Source organism: Erithacus rubecula (genome assembly GCF_903797595.1).
Source record: "Erithacus rubecula genome assembly, chromosome: 1".
Taxonomy (NCBI): Eukaryota; Metazoa; Chordata; class Aves; order Passeriformes; family Muscicapidae; genus Erithacus; species Erithacus rubecula.
In genome coordinates, this window is record NC_136658.1 from 34,868,609 (window position 1) to 34,886,446 (window position 17,838).

The window sequence follows — 17,838 nt, forward strand, 5'->3', positions numbered from 1 at the left end:
TCAAGACAGGAGGTCATTCTGCACATCTCTGTGTAGTCCTGGGTATGAGCACTCAAATCCTCAGAAATCGTGTGGTCTGGAAAAGCAGCAGATGCATCGGGTCACACTGAGGTCCCAACTAGCCCCACGTCCTGTCTCCAGCAGAGACAAAGCAGATGCCTGGGCAATAGCTAGAAGTCAGAGCAATCATCACCATAGCTTCCCAGAATATTCTTCTACTGTTCCACAATCTGTAACACAGGAAGCCCCAGAGTCAAAGTTAGTATCTTTATAATAGCTTTGAATATGCTTTTCTTCCCTGAACTTATCCATGCAACCAATTGAAACATTTAGCATTTATGTAAATGTTTAGCATCTGCAACAGCCTGTGGCACTGCATTATACACCCTCACTTCATGTTGTGCAACTCTAACCACCTCCTTGTATTTGTTTTCAAGGCGTTAAATTCAAGTGTCGTTTGATAATTTCAAATCAAGTGCAGGAAAAAGGCAGCATCACCACCTCTGAGGCTGCTGACACTCACTAACCTGCCAACCAAGGGAAGGAATACTTCCAGCCCACTCACTGGTGTATTCTTAAAGCAGATGGGCCAGGAAATCTCTACAGTGAAGTTAGACAGCTATCCTGGCTTATCCTAGCACTTCAAAGAGCAAATGGAATTACATATGGTCACTTAAGGTGGAACTTTATTGTCAAAAATTGCAAGATTTATCAAATCAACTCTGTTACTACAAAAATACCAGAACTTCTGAAAAGCAAGATGTCATCAGATTTTATACTTCTTCATAATTAAGTCCAGGGTTTTGAGGTAGGTTTTTTTAGGTTTTTCTGGTGGTTGTTGTTGTTTTGATTTTTTCCCTCATTCCTTGCAAAATCCTAGGTGCGATGAAGGACTAATATCTATCCATTATGAGGCTTTATCACGTTCATCATGGACAAAAAACTCTTACTTAGCCACCTCCATTTTATGGTCTTCAGAACAGACTCAGTACACTTTACCTCGGGTCAAGGCAAGAAAAAGGATCTTTGTTACAACACCAATTTTCAACCATTCCTTGCTTTCCAGCTATTTGCTGAGTGGTTTCTGAGGCTACAATCATTTCCCCATAACACTGACTTCAAATTATTCTTTTAAGTGCACTTGTAACTGTTGGGCTCCACAATGTTCTATCTACACTTCTGCTTCCTCACAGTCACTGATGATTGTATGGACCTTCACCATCTCTTGTGGTCCAAAGAGACTGCATGTCTTCAACACCTATTTGTTCAAAAGAGTTCAGTATATAAGGCACATTCCTTTTTCTCTGCTTAGTATATTTTTTCCAGATTTACTGTATATTTTAGTTGAATTGAGTAGGCTAGATCTCATACCATGCTGAAGGTGAGGGAAAATCCTGGATTTTGAAATCACATGTCACCTCTTTCTGTTTTGGTTTGGTTTGCTTTCCTAAGTGTTCCTACCTTCTCCTTTTCTGTATATATTTTTACTTCTACTCAGCCCTAAGCTGGAATTTCCATATACTTAACCATCCTAGTCATAAAAACTTTGTCCTTGAGTCTTAGTCAGCTTAGAGCATCACCATATTTGCAAAGCTGGGATCCACCTATACCCTACATATATATATCTAGATTGAATGTCATTTGCCATTTTTTTACCTGGTCATTCAGAAAGATAATGTCATTCCCCAGTATTTCAGTCAACTCTCAGCACTGAGTAAGAGCGGTGTCAGCAAACACTCACCTCATTGCTCCAGCCTCTTACCAGACCTTTTGCAAATGTGGGATATCACAGCCTGTGGGTTTATTTTGGTAATTTTCCTTCCTGGTGAGAAATGAACATTTATTTGTAATTTGTTTCCTATCTTTTAGTTATTTAGTGAGTTATTTATCCAATTACTTTATCCTTTCCCATCTTCATGTCCTCATCAGTCTTCAATGACAAGTTTTCTTGACTGCCTATTGCAAATGTTAGTAATATGACACTTGTCCATGGCAATTTTCTGTTTTCCCTTATCATATATGTATCACAGCAGATAAGTGATCTGTATTATGTTTTTGTGGTCAGCTACAGCCATTAAAACATTAAACAGCATTAAAATGCTGTTTACTCAGAAAGAAAATACTCCTCGCCAGAACCTTGAATAGTATATTTTCTATTGGCCAGGTGTTAATTGTAAGTTCTTTTTGAATTCTAGGCTTAATGTTGAGCTTTCTTGGTGATATCCAGTCTCACCAAGAAGGATGTCACATTAGACAATCCTGTTAGCTCTTCCTATAATGATCACAAGAGTCCTAAAAGCTACTGGCAAAGCTCAAGTGTCATACAAAATAAATGAAAATCACTCTTGATGATCACTCTGTGATGTTAGAGAAAAAGAACACTTTTGTGAGGTTCCACTCTAAGAGCACTTGAAAGGAGTAATCCATGCACACAAGGAAGAGCAAGGACTGAAAACATGCTTGAACTGGCACCAAAAATCATAAAGAGGAACCATTACTCCCCTGCACCCTGCCTCCTGTTGGCTGACATTTGACACAAGAGGTCAGTGTATAATAAAGCAAGATTGACTAAAAGATGTCGTGGAAAACAGTAGAAACAAGAGGCACTATGCACAGGTCCTTGTAAGGTCTGAGAAGGAGCATAATCAAACTCTCTGTGTAAAATCCAGAGGGATCATTTGGCACCTGAACTGACCAACAATGTGCTAAAAGTTGAATGAAGAATAATAAGTCTAAAAACTGTATTTAACTAATATTCACTTTTTTCCTTCTGTGAATGGAAGAGAACATAATGAAAATAATGCATCTTAAAAGAACTGAATGGTAGAAAAAGCATGCAAATTAATTGTGGGGGATAAAAAACAGTGCACAGAAACAGGAGTCTAATACATGCGTTGCAATTAGCCAATTGCCATGAGAATTAAACAATCACAGGATGGTTTGGGTTGGAAGGGACCTTTGAAGATCAATGAGTTCTAAGCCCCCTGCCATGGGCAAGGACACCTTCCACTAGACCAGGCTGCTCAGAGCCCCTTTCAGCCTGGCTTTGACTTTGGAGATGGGGCATGTTGGAAGCTCTGATTATTATCATTAATACGAACCAAAACTTTCTCTATATTCTTTCTTGAATTGCAGAACAAAGAGAAAACTTCTCCTGATTCTATGATGGTATAAAATTTGACATTTAAAAATCAGATAGGTAGACTGATCTATCTGCCTGCTGCACCATTTTTTCTTCTATGTTTCTACTTGTAGGCATGCTCAGAGACATTGTAGAATTTCAAAATTTCACACTGGAGAGCACTTCTACTCTAATTTCCAGTCTAAACTTATCTTTGTTTATTTGTTCATATTCTAGGAAGCCTGATACCTCCATAAAACTCCCAGTGCTTGTATAGTCTTGCAGGTCAGAGAGATAATGTGAAAATGCTTTTATGCTGAATAGTTCTACCTTATTCCCAAATATGCTATGCCAAATCCATGTTTTCAATTGACACCAATAAATGGACTGGATCCTTTGTGAATATTAATCAATGTAGCTTCATTGGTTTCATTTTACTTGAGTAATTCATGACAGCTGAGAATCCAGCTCAAGACTTTAACTGTCTCTAAAAAATGAGGGAAAATTAAACACCAAAATAAATCAAACAAACACAAGTAGATTCAGTCAATATTTAGTACACTATGCCTCATACTCTTTCACCAGCAGGTCTCTGCACCACCCAGCTCAATGTCTTTTTGATGCTGTATTTCAGTCAATTAGGAATTGCAAATGTGAAATACCCTGAGAGAGTTAAAGTTCTGAAAACTGAGGGAACAGAAAGGAAAAGAGGGAATTTTCTGTCCTATAAATGTTGCTCCTGTGAGTAATTGACTTGAACTTCCTAATCCTCTAAGTGGCATACAGAGAAGTCAGTCAAACACTGACTTTTAATAAAATTCCTTATGACATCACTCTTCATGGCCGTGAAATGAGCATTGAGCAACCCTCAGTGAGCAATGTTTACTTTGTTTGTGCTTGTTATTAAACACTCTTCAATGGAGGGTGGGAAAAAGTCCTGGTTACTCAGGTGCTGTGTTTTGCAGCCCAAGGTAAATTAAAGTCCAGCTAAGCCAGGCACTGAACAGAACACAAAGAGACTTTAGGACTGCAAAGAAAAACACACAAGAAAAGAAGGAGCATTGCCCATCTCTCAAACTCCAGGAGCACTTGGTTGCAAGTCAATCTCAAAGCCCTCTTTGAGAGCTCTGAGCTGTGATTTGGCTACTGTGATCAGGAGAGGCTCTGGTAGAGCTAAGAGCAGCACTCCAAGTCAAAAGCCTTCTTTTCTCCAGCTAGGCTTTAAAAAGAGAAGTAGAGTGGCAGGGTATAGACATGAAGATAACAGTTGGAGACTCCAGTTTTTCATTTTATAGGTATGGATTAAAGAGATGGCTGAGGACTGTGATTCCCTGTGCATACACAGTCCTGCAGCTAGTAAAGAACACAGTTATACAAACCCAATGCTTGTCACATTCTGGCCATGTGACAGCTCTTGTTCTCCATTTACACTGAGGCCATGTAAGGATTTTTGTATGCTCTTTTCAAAACATCTATTTTGCAATTCTGATCTTTCCAAATGCAGCATATGTCATCTTTCCAGGAGCTCAGGGCCCTATCAGATATTTATTTTAGGGATTTCACTAGAAAAACACAGATGTGGGAGAGTTGTCCAGGCAAAACATTTATTTTTTTCCCAAGAAGATGCTTCTCCTGTAAGCCAGTCACAGCTATTACAGTTTGAAAACATGTTGCAGTCAGGTGTTATCATCAGCAGGTTCATCTTTTTGTTAATAAAGCCTCCAAACCCCTCTGTGCATAAGATGAAAACCCATAAAAGAAGAGTCACAAGCCTCACAATTAATCATAGCATTTATTCAAGACAATTTAGATAGAGATTGTTTTATAGAGAGCAAAAATAACAAACTTCTCCAATCTATCAAATTCATGGAATTTACTCCATGTTAACAGGACTCTGAGCAAAAAAAGTTAAGTTTTGTGGTGAACACAAGAAAGCAGAAGTTATCAGTACAGACATTTATATCCCACCTCAGATATTTTATGTCACTGTAAATTGACTTTAATGTATTTAACTAATTATTTTAATTGCCTATATGTGATGGGGGTTTTTTCAGCTGATTTTGGTGAAGGGACCTAAAACTGGTTTAAAAACGGAGACAGAGCAACTGGCAGCTTCTGCTGCTTTCTTCCCTCCCACCAGCCTCTTCCCAAGACAGCTGTTCTTGTGTTCTAACTAGTGGCTGTACTACTTGGTCCATAAACCAACAGCATGAGCGGATGGTTGATCTGGCCCTGTGTCCTCAGGACTTGGCAATAGCAGGATTTTTCAAAGCCTATGCCAAAGGCCAGGCATGACATCACCCTGAATAACAAACCAATCCTTACCCTCTCCAACAAACTTCCCTTCAAGAGGCAACAATACAAGAAATGCATTAAGTGATGTACTGATGTCTAAATATTTATTCAAGCTTTTTATTCTGCCTTATATTCAGGTCACTGCTTCCTTCACAACTGTAGACCAACCTTGCATACTAATGCTGAAATTTCCTAAATTTTATCTAAAAGAACACCAGATATGCCTCACTGTTTTCAGGATAAGTGAGGAATTTGTTTACATTATTCATTTTAGTGGATTCTTTTTGCCTGTGTTGTCTGGAGGGTAACCAAGGATTGTTACCTTATAGAATGCATTTTAATAAAATGGCGGGAAAGCTGCTGGTCCTTAGTTATAAAATTCTGTTGCATAACAAGAAAGGAGTACACGAAATATATGAATGGTTCCATCATTTGAAGAAGTCTTTCAGGTAACTCTCATTGGAAGGAAGCAGAGATGGCACTTGCTCAGATGTCAGAACTTGATGTTATCCTTCTGTGTTTCAGGTGCTCAGGGGAAGGGGTGGATTCCCCTCAGGGTAAGCACCATGAGGCTGGGCAGTGGGAGGGACTCTCCCATCTCTGGGAGCTTCCCCTGTGAGCTGCTGGCACCAATCAGAGAGCTGATTTGGTGATGGACAGCTCGGAAAACCAATGAAAAGTTATTTCACTTTCACAAATCACAGTGGATGAAGTTCTGGTGCATCTTTCGGCTTCCGGCCTCTGGAGGAGTGGAGGTCCCCGGCCGGGCCCCGGCCTGGCTCCGGACTCGGTCTGGGGCCTGGCCCGGCACCAGCTCTGTGGAGGGCCCGGCTCGGCACCCCTGCCTGGCACCAGTTCTGTGGGGAGCCCTTAGCCTGGCCCCATCTTGGCTCGGCGGGGCTGCATGGACCCTCCGACACCATCCGCATGCTTTCTTCTTAACAATCTGGATACAATTTTAATTTCTTAATGCCTGGATAAGATTCTCGATATCCTGAACCCCCTTAATGAGAGGGAATAAAGCACGGAATCCACAGAAGTCGGCGGAATGAAAATAAAGTTCCTAATGGGAAGAGGTTGAAAAGATGCAATTGATAAGTAGCTGAAAACCTTTTTTTGTGGGGCTATGAGGGGATTGTGACTTCACTAAAATTCCTTTAAACTGTGAAATATACTTGGGGAGGATGGGTGCTTGAGTTGAAGACTTTCCTTGCCTCGGGAAATTGAGCTCTCTGTTTTGGGACTGGAATATGAACAGAGGCATCTGATAGAGAAGATGATGAAGAGGATTTTGTTTTTCAGCAGCCTGCCTTTAAAAGTGGTACCCCATGTGTGCATTGTAACCCATAACACGGCTCTGGAAGGACTGTGGGAATGAGAGGAAAATTCATTGTTCTGTAAATCCCTGGCGGATGCAGACTGTGAAGATGAAGACACCCCCCTAAGTTTAAAGCAGAGAAAGGAACTTTTCTCTCTTAAGTGAACTGAAATGATTATTTGAATGGATAACTGACTGAAGTGTTCTCTGTATGTGGTTGGTAAAAAATATGGAACGAAGGGAGGAGGGAATAATCTAGGAATCTTATTCTGAATAATTTTTTTCTTAATAAATTTTCTTAATAAATTTCTTCTTGGAATTTCTTTTTAAGTTTTGAGCCTGCGTTGCCTTTACTCCTAAATCCTATCTCTAAAGAAAATTAAATATTTAAAATTGGCAAACCCTTTAGTCACACCGTGACACCTGCTGATTTAATGGACCATATTCAGTTTATGTTCACCCACTGAAGTGTGAAAGCATGAAATGGAAGGGAATTTCTTAATTATTATGCCCAGTCCTCTTTAACTGCTTCTACCATGGGTAGCACCTGGACAATCATCAAAGGGACCTTAAGGAAGATACACTTGAACTCTTTAAATTATCAGAGGTGTTCTTATTCACACCACACTATACTTCTAATTGAAATTTCACTTGGTTTATAATGGGTTAATAAATGATGCTTGGTGCTTTAAAGAAATGATTAAAGAATGAATGTACATTTTATGCAGTCTAATGGCTTGATTGATTAACTCTTATGGCATTCAGTATTGTCATCTATTGATGTGTTTATAACTAAGACACAGCCCAAATCTATAAAGGATTTACTGTCACTATCATTCATTTATTAACCCTTTACATATGTTTTATTAATAGAATCTTAATATCAAACGAAGTTAACATCCTATAACGTTTTGGGGAGAGAATTGTATCAATCAAGTGTTATGGAATAAATAAGAAGTAGTCTCCTCTTATACTGCTTAGAATTATTTCTAAAAAAATACTGAGTTTCCTTTTTTATTTCTAACTTGCTAAAATATTGGGGGACTAAGAAATATACTGATCCCTATAACAATACGCAATAAAAATCCATTATGATGGTCTCTGTGTTATTTTCAGGAAAGTTAAAAGCTATTCTTTTTTTACATCTTTGGTTTACATCAATGAAACTCTTAGTGGCAATCTGTATGATTTAAGGACTCAAATACTGAAATGAAAGGAAAGCAATGATCTATAGACCCTCTCTGGATCATATTCAAGGGTCTTCATTCTAAACAGATGAGCTCCACTAAGCACTTTTGAAAATCAAGTGCTGTTGAAAATAGCATCATACACAAAAGGACTAGCACTTGTAGTTGGTGAATAAAACCTATATTTCTGTAAAATATTCCCTTTACCACAGAATTAGCAAGAATGGTGGAGGTGTGAAGGGACCTCTGTAGATCGAGTCCAAGCCCCTGCCCAAAGCAAGGCCAGCAGGAGCTTTCTCAGGTCAGGCAGTAGATATCTCCAGGCATGGACACTGCCAAATCTCTTCAGGCAAATTGGTTCAGTGCTTACTAACTCTTACAGTGAAAAACCTTGTTTCTCACATTTGAATGGAATTTCTGTGTTTCAGGTTGTGCCCACTGCCTCGTCCTCTCAGTTAGCACCACTGAATTGAGCCTGGCTCTGTCCTCTTTGCACCCTATCTTCAGGTATTTATAGCCATAAATTGATAAGGTCTCCCTGAGTCTTCTCCAGGCTAAAAACATGCAGCTCTTTTAGACATTTCTTGTATGGCAGATGCTCCAAATCCTTGATTACTCAAGTTGCCCTTTGCTGAACATGCATGTCCAAGTCTGTCTGCAGTGGGGAGCCCAGCACTGGGCACAGAACTCCAGATGTGTCTCACCAGAACTGAGCAGAGGGCAAGGATTACCTGCCTCTTCTGTCTGGCAATGCTTTTCTTTCTCTGCAGGTGATCACAGCTGTAATCACAGCTTTACTCACTGCCCTCATGCCTAAGATGAGCAGGTAAATTCTATTCACTTAGTTCCCCTCTACTGTCTGTTTTCCACTGCTTACTTTTGTGTATTTCAGGATCCATGTAGGCAAAGAGGGCCAAAGCTAAAATCTCCTTCCTAACACCAGATCTCTGTGAACAGCTTTCTCAGACAGGTGTGCTATGCTTCACACTTCATTCATGGATCTTACCCTCCTTTCATGCCCCTTCAGTGACCATCCATGGCACTCACATTTCAATCCTAGCACCACTGCCTCTGGAGCCAGACCAGGCACTCCCTCCACAGCAGAGCTGAGCAAGTGGGATTGGTATATTTGCATCTGGAGAAAAGCATCCCAACCCCCACATAGAAAATGTTCTGTATAAATTGATGATATTGAGGCAGTTTCTCTCTCTATGGCATGGGCCTTTCTTTGATGCAAGAATACATTTCCACAGAAATCAATAACTATAATACGACTGTCTTCCATTTCAAAGAACTGCACAAATGTAACTATAGACAATCTGTCTAAATTTCCCGTTCCTTTTTTCCTTTGAGTCTAGCTATGAACTGAGAGAGAATTGCAACCAAGAAGTTACTGATTTATCTTGTTCCTGAGTGCTTACTTGGCTGAATGCATTTGATAGGAGACTGCTAAGGAATGTTTTTAATGATGTTTCCAAAATATATTCTAAAACCTGCTGGTTCAGTAATTACCAAGTAAGAAGGATGAGAGAAGGATTTTTTAATTTACCTTAGAACTGCTGCTATGGCCACCAAGTATTAACACGATTCTGATTGCCATGGCATTCAGCTCAAATCAAGCATATGCAAATCAGGTCTTGTAGTGCACCCTTTGAAAAGCATCCATGCCAGTGCAGAGCCTGAGCACCAGAGACTGAAAGAGCACAGGGGATCTTGAGGATGATATTGGTCATTAGCTAGCACAGATAAATTATCACAGATTTATTTCACACTGTCATTTTTCTCCCCCTCATAACTTATCATGCAGATGCAGCTGAGTAGTGACACCCAAGCTGACATGTTTATTCCTAGCACCACACATTGCTTTGCATCACAGAAATACAAACCAGTAAGAGCTCCCATGGTCAGTGTGAGGGCAGCTGAGCTGAACTGGAGCCTGCAGTCTTCTGAGAACTTTCTTAGTTTTGTGATGAATCACAATCTGAACTAAACTTTTTGAACTTGAGCCACCATTCTTCATGCTGGTCTGGCCAGATGCCACATCTGAAAGGGACCCAAGCAAGACATACAGCAGTGGGTACAATATTGCTGTAAATTTAAATCATCAAGGAGGACAGAATGAATTGGGCAACAAGAGTCATGTCATCCACTGCATCTGCCTGGAGTTTTCTCTTGACTGGTGTTCCCTAGCTGAGGATAGGTGTTTAGCCAATACCAAATGAGTTCTGAAAATCTAAAATTTTTTATCCAGAATTACTTGTCAACCCATACTTTCCTGAAGTGTGTTTTAAATTCATCACCAATACATGCCACTATTTATTAGTTCTGATGAAAAATATGCAAAACCAAACTGCAAGGGTAAAAGTGGTAACACACAGAGCAATCTAGACAAACTCTGCACAGGTCCAAGCACAGCCTGTCTCTTTGGGTTTTTTTTCCCCACACAAACATGACCAAACACATGTGAATGACTAAAGCATCAAACCACCCTATGGGTCTTCAAGCTTCGTTGTTCAGCCTGCCAGGTCACTGCTATGGAATGGGAGCTGTTAATTTACCATGACTTTCTGAATATGTCCAAAATTAGTTGACCAGGTGAAATGGTATTTGCCAAAAAAAAAAAAAATGTTTTGACATGACACAGCATGCAACTTTTTTAGACAGCATCCAATTTGCACAATGATGGCTCTGAAACAGTTTTTCATGCAGCATACATCAGACAACCCTGATCTGAGCTTCAAAAACACACAGGAGTCTGTGTCTTAAAGTACTAACCACAGAGAAAAAATAAGTTCTAAATTCTGCCTGCATCAAGCCTGCATTATGTGGTGTTATTACCTGATCATTGTTTCTCTGTATCCAGCTGACTTCCTACTGGACTGTAACTGAGAATACAGGGTAAAAATCTTCCTTTTTCATGCATATTGAATTAAAATTGGCCTAAAAGCAGCAATCCTTAGCCAGTGTGCAAGTTCCTCTTCTTTTCCCTCACGTGCCTGTGCCAACAGTAATGCCAAGTGAGAGCAATCATAACCCTGGTAAAACATCAGCGAGCTGTTTGCACCATGCTGACAACTTTAATAATAGCCAAACAGTTTGTAGATTGTCACAGTAAGAAAAGGGCAGACAGTTTTTCAGATTTCACTTTGTCCCAGTGCTGCCATCGAGATGCAACATGACAGCAGTTCAGAGACATGCACACAGGGCTAGGTAGCTGCAGGTGGATATAAAGCAGATATTCTGCAGGAGACAGTATGCAAATGTATGTTGGGAGTAGAAAGGGTTTAGCTGTAAGAAACTCAAAACTGCGTATCTGTGTCGGCAAATCAATTTCCTCTTGGAGTTCTTCCTCTGTCTTCTGCTGGGGTTTGTGTAGGTTAATCAAACAAATTACTAGAAAAAAATAAGCTGTCAGGAAACCAACGAACAAGACACCACCTTACATCCAAGTCACTTTTTATTGCCTGCTGCATCTTCCCATGCAACTATCCCCCTTCTCACCATCACCCTGCTATCACCACTGTCACCAGTTCCTGTGTCCAATGACACTGTCTGATGGGAAGTATTGTCAATTCAGTGTGGAGTTTATTAGCTGCAGAGAGGATACTGTTAGAGCCAGCCATGCCAGATTTTAATTTTAATATCTACAATCAGTGTGATTTGCCAGGCCAGGGCAGCCTGTACTGTGGAAGGCTTCCCCACTCTGGCAATTCCCACTCAATCCCCACCCAAGCAGTGGCAATAAACACTGGAGAAAAAGAATTGTTTGTGTCCCATTCTGTTGTCACCAGCCACAGAAATTAAAGCAGTATCCCCAAGCTACCCTATGGTATTTTTTCAAGGGCCAGAGAGGAATTCTATTTTGAGAGAACATTAGAATGTAAATGGAGGTGAAATTCTCTATTTCTCCCTTTCTCTCTTGCAGAATAAGTCTCAGACATTGTTCAGTGCTTCAAAGCTAACAATAAAAGACCATCATCTTATTCAAGTTGCAATGTTCAATGCTTTTGTTCTCCAAATCTATTTTACCACGTGGAAAGGCTTTCCAAGGAGTACACTGTACAAGAATTGTCTCCCTATAAAAGAATTGCTACATTCTAAAAATAGTGGCAGCTCTGTTATATGTATTTGAGATTTTCTCTGATGTTGGGATCAAAGTTTGGAACTCTTGAACTAAAAGTCAGTTATCAATATGAATGGCACTAGCCTTTAAGCAAGACCATTATATGCTAGATGAATTTGAGCAAGGCCCACAGCAGTTATATAGGTCACACCTGGTTTTTTCCTAGATATAGTATGGAAAAGTGTAGTACACTGTAGCATAGCACAGTGTAGTGGTACAGCATGGCATGCAGTGGCATGGAATGTCATGGCACAGCTTGATGCAGCTGTTTCCTCCTAGAAGATATGCTGTGGCATATGGAGGGCAGGGAGGTAATTCCAGACAGTCTTTGTGGTTTCACCAAGGACAAGTCCTGCCTGACCAGCTTTCCACAGTGGAGGGACTGCAGCACTGAACAAGGGCAGGGTTCCAGATGTCATCTTGTGTACAACCTTTGACACAGTCCCCCACACCATCCTTTTCTCTAAATTAGAGAGAGGTGGATCTGATGAGTGAACTGTTCCATGGATACAGAATTGGCTAGATCACTGTATCCCCATGGCAGCAGCCAACAGCTCAGAGAACAAGCAGACATCAGTGATGAGTGGTGTCCCTCAGGGGGTCCATGTTGGGACCAATGTTATTTAATCTCTTCATTAATAGCACAGATGAAGAAATCAAGAGCACTCTCAAAAAAGTTGCAGATGACACCAAACTGAATGGTCGTGTTGACATTCCTGGAGGATGGAATTCCAACCAGATGGAGCTGGACTCTTTTAGGAAGTGAGCCTATGGGAATCTCATGAAGTTTAACAATATCACATGCAAGGTGCTGCACCTGGGTTGGGACAATCTCTGTTATCAGCACAGGCTGAGGGATGAACTGATCAGAGCAGCCCTGCTGAGGAGTTGAGGGTGCTGTGAGTGAGAGGCTGGACACGACCCAGCCATGGGCACTCACAGCCCAGGAAGACAAAGGTGTGTGCACTCACAGCCACAAAAGCCAGACTGCAACAAAAGCCAGCAGGGAGAAGGAGGGGACTCTGCCCCTCTGCTCTGCTCTGGTGAGACCCCACCTGGATCCAGTATCCAACTCTGGTGTCCCAGCACAGGAAGGACATGGACCAATATGGTCAGTTCAGGGAAGGGCTACCAAGATGGTTAGTGGGTGGAGTACCTCTCCTATGAGACAAAGTCAATACAGCTGGGATTGTTCATTCTGGAAAGAAAAAGTTTTGAGACAACCCAATTCCAGTCTTTCAGTACTTCTGGAAGGGGTCTATTGGAAAGAGAGAGTGGGACAATTTACAAGGGCATGAGGACAAGTGGGGAGGGCTTCAAGGTGAAAGAGGATAGGATTAGGCTAGATATTAGGAAGAAATTCTTTACCATGAGAGCACTGAGGCAGTAGAATACGTTGCTGAGAGAGAGATAGGTTGTGGATGCCCAGTACCTTGAAGTTCAGTGTCATTTTGTATGGAGCTCTGAGCAGCCTGGTCTAGTGGAAGTTGTCCTTTCCCACATCAGGGGCTTGGAACTGGATGATCTTTAAGGTCACTTCCAATCCCAGCCACTGCATGGTTCTCCTTTATAATTTATAATATTGTAACAAAAGTCCATGTCAATATCCTTGTGTCTTGTGCATTAAATACACTGTCATGTCCCCAGAAATCTCAAACTTCATAGAAAGACAATTGCTTGACTCTAAAATATCATTACTTGTCAACTTTCAAGCTTCTGTAATGATCATCAGGGATACCTCATTTCCATCAAATCCAGAGAATTTATTTTCCCCCAGGCTTTTAAATTGAAAGAAATACAAATCTCTTAAAGCTGCAAAACTCACCAAACACATTTTGGCAGCATAAGGGGTTGAGGATAAGAGGAGCCAGACAAGAGATTTTCCTAGTCAAAGAAGTTCCCAGAAGGAGGAGGGACATGCACTTAACCCCAAACACCATCAACATCAGTTGTTCACTCTCTCAGACACCTCTCATTCATTTGCAATCTGCCACCCACATCCACAGCCGAGCAGTTTTCTGGAGCATGTACTCCTCATGATGGTGATCTCCCATGTCACAGTTGAGTTAGCTCAGCTCTCTGCTCCCAGAGCCCTACAGCCAGCATGCATTTTGATTTAAAGCCTGGGATTTCTCAGTGCTGCTCAGCCTTGCCCTGTGTACTTCACTGAGAGATAGGGAGTTTGTTTACTTCCTGCAGGCTCATTAGGCTCTGTGCTGGTTCAATATCAAGCAGCTTATTCTCCTCTCAAATTGCAATCATAACCAAACTGTCCTGCACATAAACCCCATATCAGCCCTGCTGGGATTTCACACAGGCACAACAGTTTTATTTACATGCTTTTTTAAAGTCAGATCAAGCCCTTAGCCTAAGCAATAGGTTTTGAATCATATTCTTGATAGTAGTAAGAGCTTTTGATATGCCTTCAGTGGACATATGCTTAGGCTGACAGATCACTCTAATTTGGATCAGATGAAGGTCCTTTATGTATTTGGAAGCCTTACAGAGCTCTTTCCTTGCCAAGTAGTTTTCAATAGACCTTTCATGATAAAGGAGCATGCTATAAAAATATTTCTATGCTCTCAATTCTCAAAAGCTGGCACAAGAATGGTGGTGGCTCAGTAGCTGCATGAATCAGTGATTTATATGAAGAAAAGGATCAATTATTTAAATCTTTTCAGGAATATATGAAAATTGCTACCATGAAAGCAAGGATGATCATTTAGATAGCTTTCCTGTAGGTGAAAAAAATAGTAGAACAATAATATTGAAAGCAGTAAAGAGACATAAAATTTTTAGAAAAACTGTCTGTCATCCAGAGGGACTTGGACAAGCTGAAGAACTGGACTCACAAGAACTTCATGGGGTTTAACAAGGTCAAGTGCAAAGTGCTGGACAGTGGGTAATGGCAACCCCCTGTAGCAGCCCAGGCTGGGGGATCAACAGATCAGAGCAGCCCTGCCCAGGAGGGGTTGGGATGCTGGCAGATGAGAGGCTGGACATGACCCAGCCATGGGCACTGACAGCCCAGAAAGCCAATCCTGGGCTGTATCCAGCAGTGTGAGGGAAGGGATTCTGCCCCTCTGCCCTGCTCTTGTGAGACTCCACCTGGAGTGCTGCATCTAACTCTGTGTCCCCAAGATAAAAAGGATGTGGATCTGTCAGAAAGTGTCCAGAGGAGGCCACCCAGATGATCTCTCCTATGAAGACAGGCTGATTTAGGGTAAGGGGTAATGGTTTTTAAATGTTTTTTTAGCAATTTTTTTTTTAAATGTTGGGGGCATTAACGGTTTTAAAAGAGGACAATTTAGATTAACTATAATACAAGAAATAAGTGTTTAACAATGAAGGTTGTAAAACACTGAAACAAGTTACCCACAGAAGTTCTAGATACCCCATGCCTGGAGGTGTTCAAGGTCAGGTTGGATGGGGCTCAGGGCAACCTGGTCTAGTTGGGATAACATTTTATGATTCTATGAAGATATGATTCTATATTCTGTGTGATAAAGGCAAGAATATTTTAGAAGGCTTTGTATATAAAATGATGACAATTAGAATAAAGTGAGAAGAACAGGTAGAAACTGTGAGTTCTGAGATTCCCATGTAGACAAGTCATCATGCACTAATAAGCCAGAAACCAAAATGCCCAAAACAAAATAAAGTTGTGGTAGCAAACATGTCCTAAGGCAGAAGAGTTAGAGACATGTGGTATCTCTTTCTAAACCAAAATACAAATGAAAAAAAATTTGCAGACTTCACATTCAAAGTCAGTTAGTTAGGGAACCAAAGAAGAAATTTTAAGCAGAAAATAACATTCATTTTTCCTCAGCTCTGTTAGCTGGTCTGGTAAAATATATCCCTTCTCCCTTAAAAGCTTGCATTTAAAATAAAAACAGATGTGATTCTCAAACAAATTACATTTCTTTCATGTCCATCCAAGATGCAGGTCTCAGGAATGTCTAAAACAGCAAATCATCTAAAAAACACCTTCCTGAAACTGCAGAAAAAACTCCAAATCTCTGCTAACCCAGCCCTCCTTGTTCCACAGAATGGGGTTATTATGCATAAATCTATTTAGGCAAGGAGCTACCCTTTCTCCTGTCAGTAGACACAGTTTAATACTGGATATAAAATAGAAGTGCATAAAAAGGTAATGCTCCTGACTTATTCAAACTGCCTGTCTAAGCATTTAAATGAATGAAAGCAGGAAAAGAGTCACAATGAACATAAAAGGAAGAACATCCCATTACATCACCACATGATGTTGGACTCTTAAGATGAGAGGATATTACAATTCACTTAATAAAACATCTGTAGTGTCACACTGAAGTAGCAAAAGGCAGACAGCTATTGCAAGTGTGGATACTATTCTGCAATTATAAAAAGTACAATCTGGTTTTGGCTTCTTTAGTTTCCAGCTAAATATAAGAAAACAAACACCCACTTCCTTATGTATATTTCTGTCTTGTTCTCAACTGTACAGACAAACACTGCAATCTTGTCTTTTTTTTTTCCCCCTGAAAGTACTGCTAATTGGCAGTCTGGGTTTTTGTTTTTGTTTTTGTTGGTTTGGGGGTTTTTTTTGTTGGTTTTTTGGGGTTTTTTTCTGTTTCTTCACATCACATAGATCACTGTTTGTGTTTAAGATCTATGTTCTTCCAAATTAGTATTTACCACTTACTCTTCCAGGGACCCAAACTAGTAGGTCATGCACACCAGCTAGGATTCTTACATGCTTAATATATAATTCTCAGGAAAACTAGTAGAAACTACACATTTTCTAATATACCAAGTTTTAGGTTTGCAATAAAACTTGTTTTTCCCAAAGCTGATGAGTTAGAATTAAACCTGTAGGACTATCCATTTGCCACTTTGGTGTCTTGAGTCAATTTTCTTAGGGATTGCTAGGAAAAGTCTTGTCCATATGTTACATTGTTATCTAGCATAGAAAGAGTTCTTTTTAAGTACTATTTCCTATTTTCTTTACTAAATCATGAACTGCCAAGCAAATTGTAGCAAGTCTCCAAACTGCAGTAGGGCCACCTGGATAGTACAGAAAAACTGAAAAATATCAGGGTCACTGCTTTATTTTCTGTCTTGACAATCTTGGCTGATTTCAAGTTTTGTACAGTCTGATTATGAAACAATTGCAAGGTATGTGCATACCTGTATATTTTTGTCTTTTTGTTCTTGTCTGTATTTTTATTCACTGATTCAAATTAAAGAACAATGGTTTTGCAGCATCCCAAAAACACTCTGAAACAGAGGAGCCCTGCAGAAAGGTGACCAGAGAAATGAAGTTGTATGTTTGCAAGAGTAGGTACTGCAGTGGCAAGTTTGTCAACAGCTGTGTAAAAATAAAATAAAACAAGCTACTACTTCCCTTGCACAAGCACATCTGTGATGGAGATTATAGGAAGATATAACAGAAAATCACAACTTGCTTTACCATCTCTGGTACATGATACAGCCATTTAACTAGTTCCACATCACTGCCAGTTACATATTTTGCTGTATTCTGGACAGAGAACAGCATCCTCCTGGGATAATCACAGCTGGGTGAAGCTTCAGGAATGAAATAGCACAAAAAAGGATTTAGGAATATACAGTGAGTCCAAACACAGAACAAGAAACTCAAGAGCATAGCTGGAGGGTTCCTGGCAACAGGGGAAGTACCTGAAGTTATATTAGAGAAGTGATGTGAAGGAAGCTTTCCCAGGAATCCTGTGGAGTTTGCTTATGCCCATAGAGAATCATAAGAAAGGAAAAAACTGCCCTGAAAGGACAAAATGTG

At 40.4% G+C, this 17,838-nt stretch overlaps 1 long non-coding RNA gene across 1 annotated transcript; it reads left to right on the top strand.

The window, feature by feature from the left end:
* The first annotated feature begins 8,363 nt into the window (after window positions 1-8,363).
* LOC306808077 lies at window positions 8,364-11,898 on the top strand. Its single transcript, XR_013775897.1, has 3 exons — window positions 8,364-8,428; window positions 8,692-8,747; window positions 11,847-11,898. It is a non-coding gene; the product is annotated as an uncharacterized lncRNA (long non-coding RNA).
* Window positions 11,899-17,838: the final 5,940 nt, after the last annotated feature.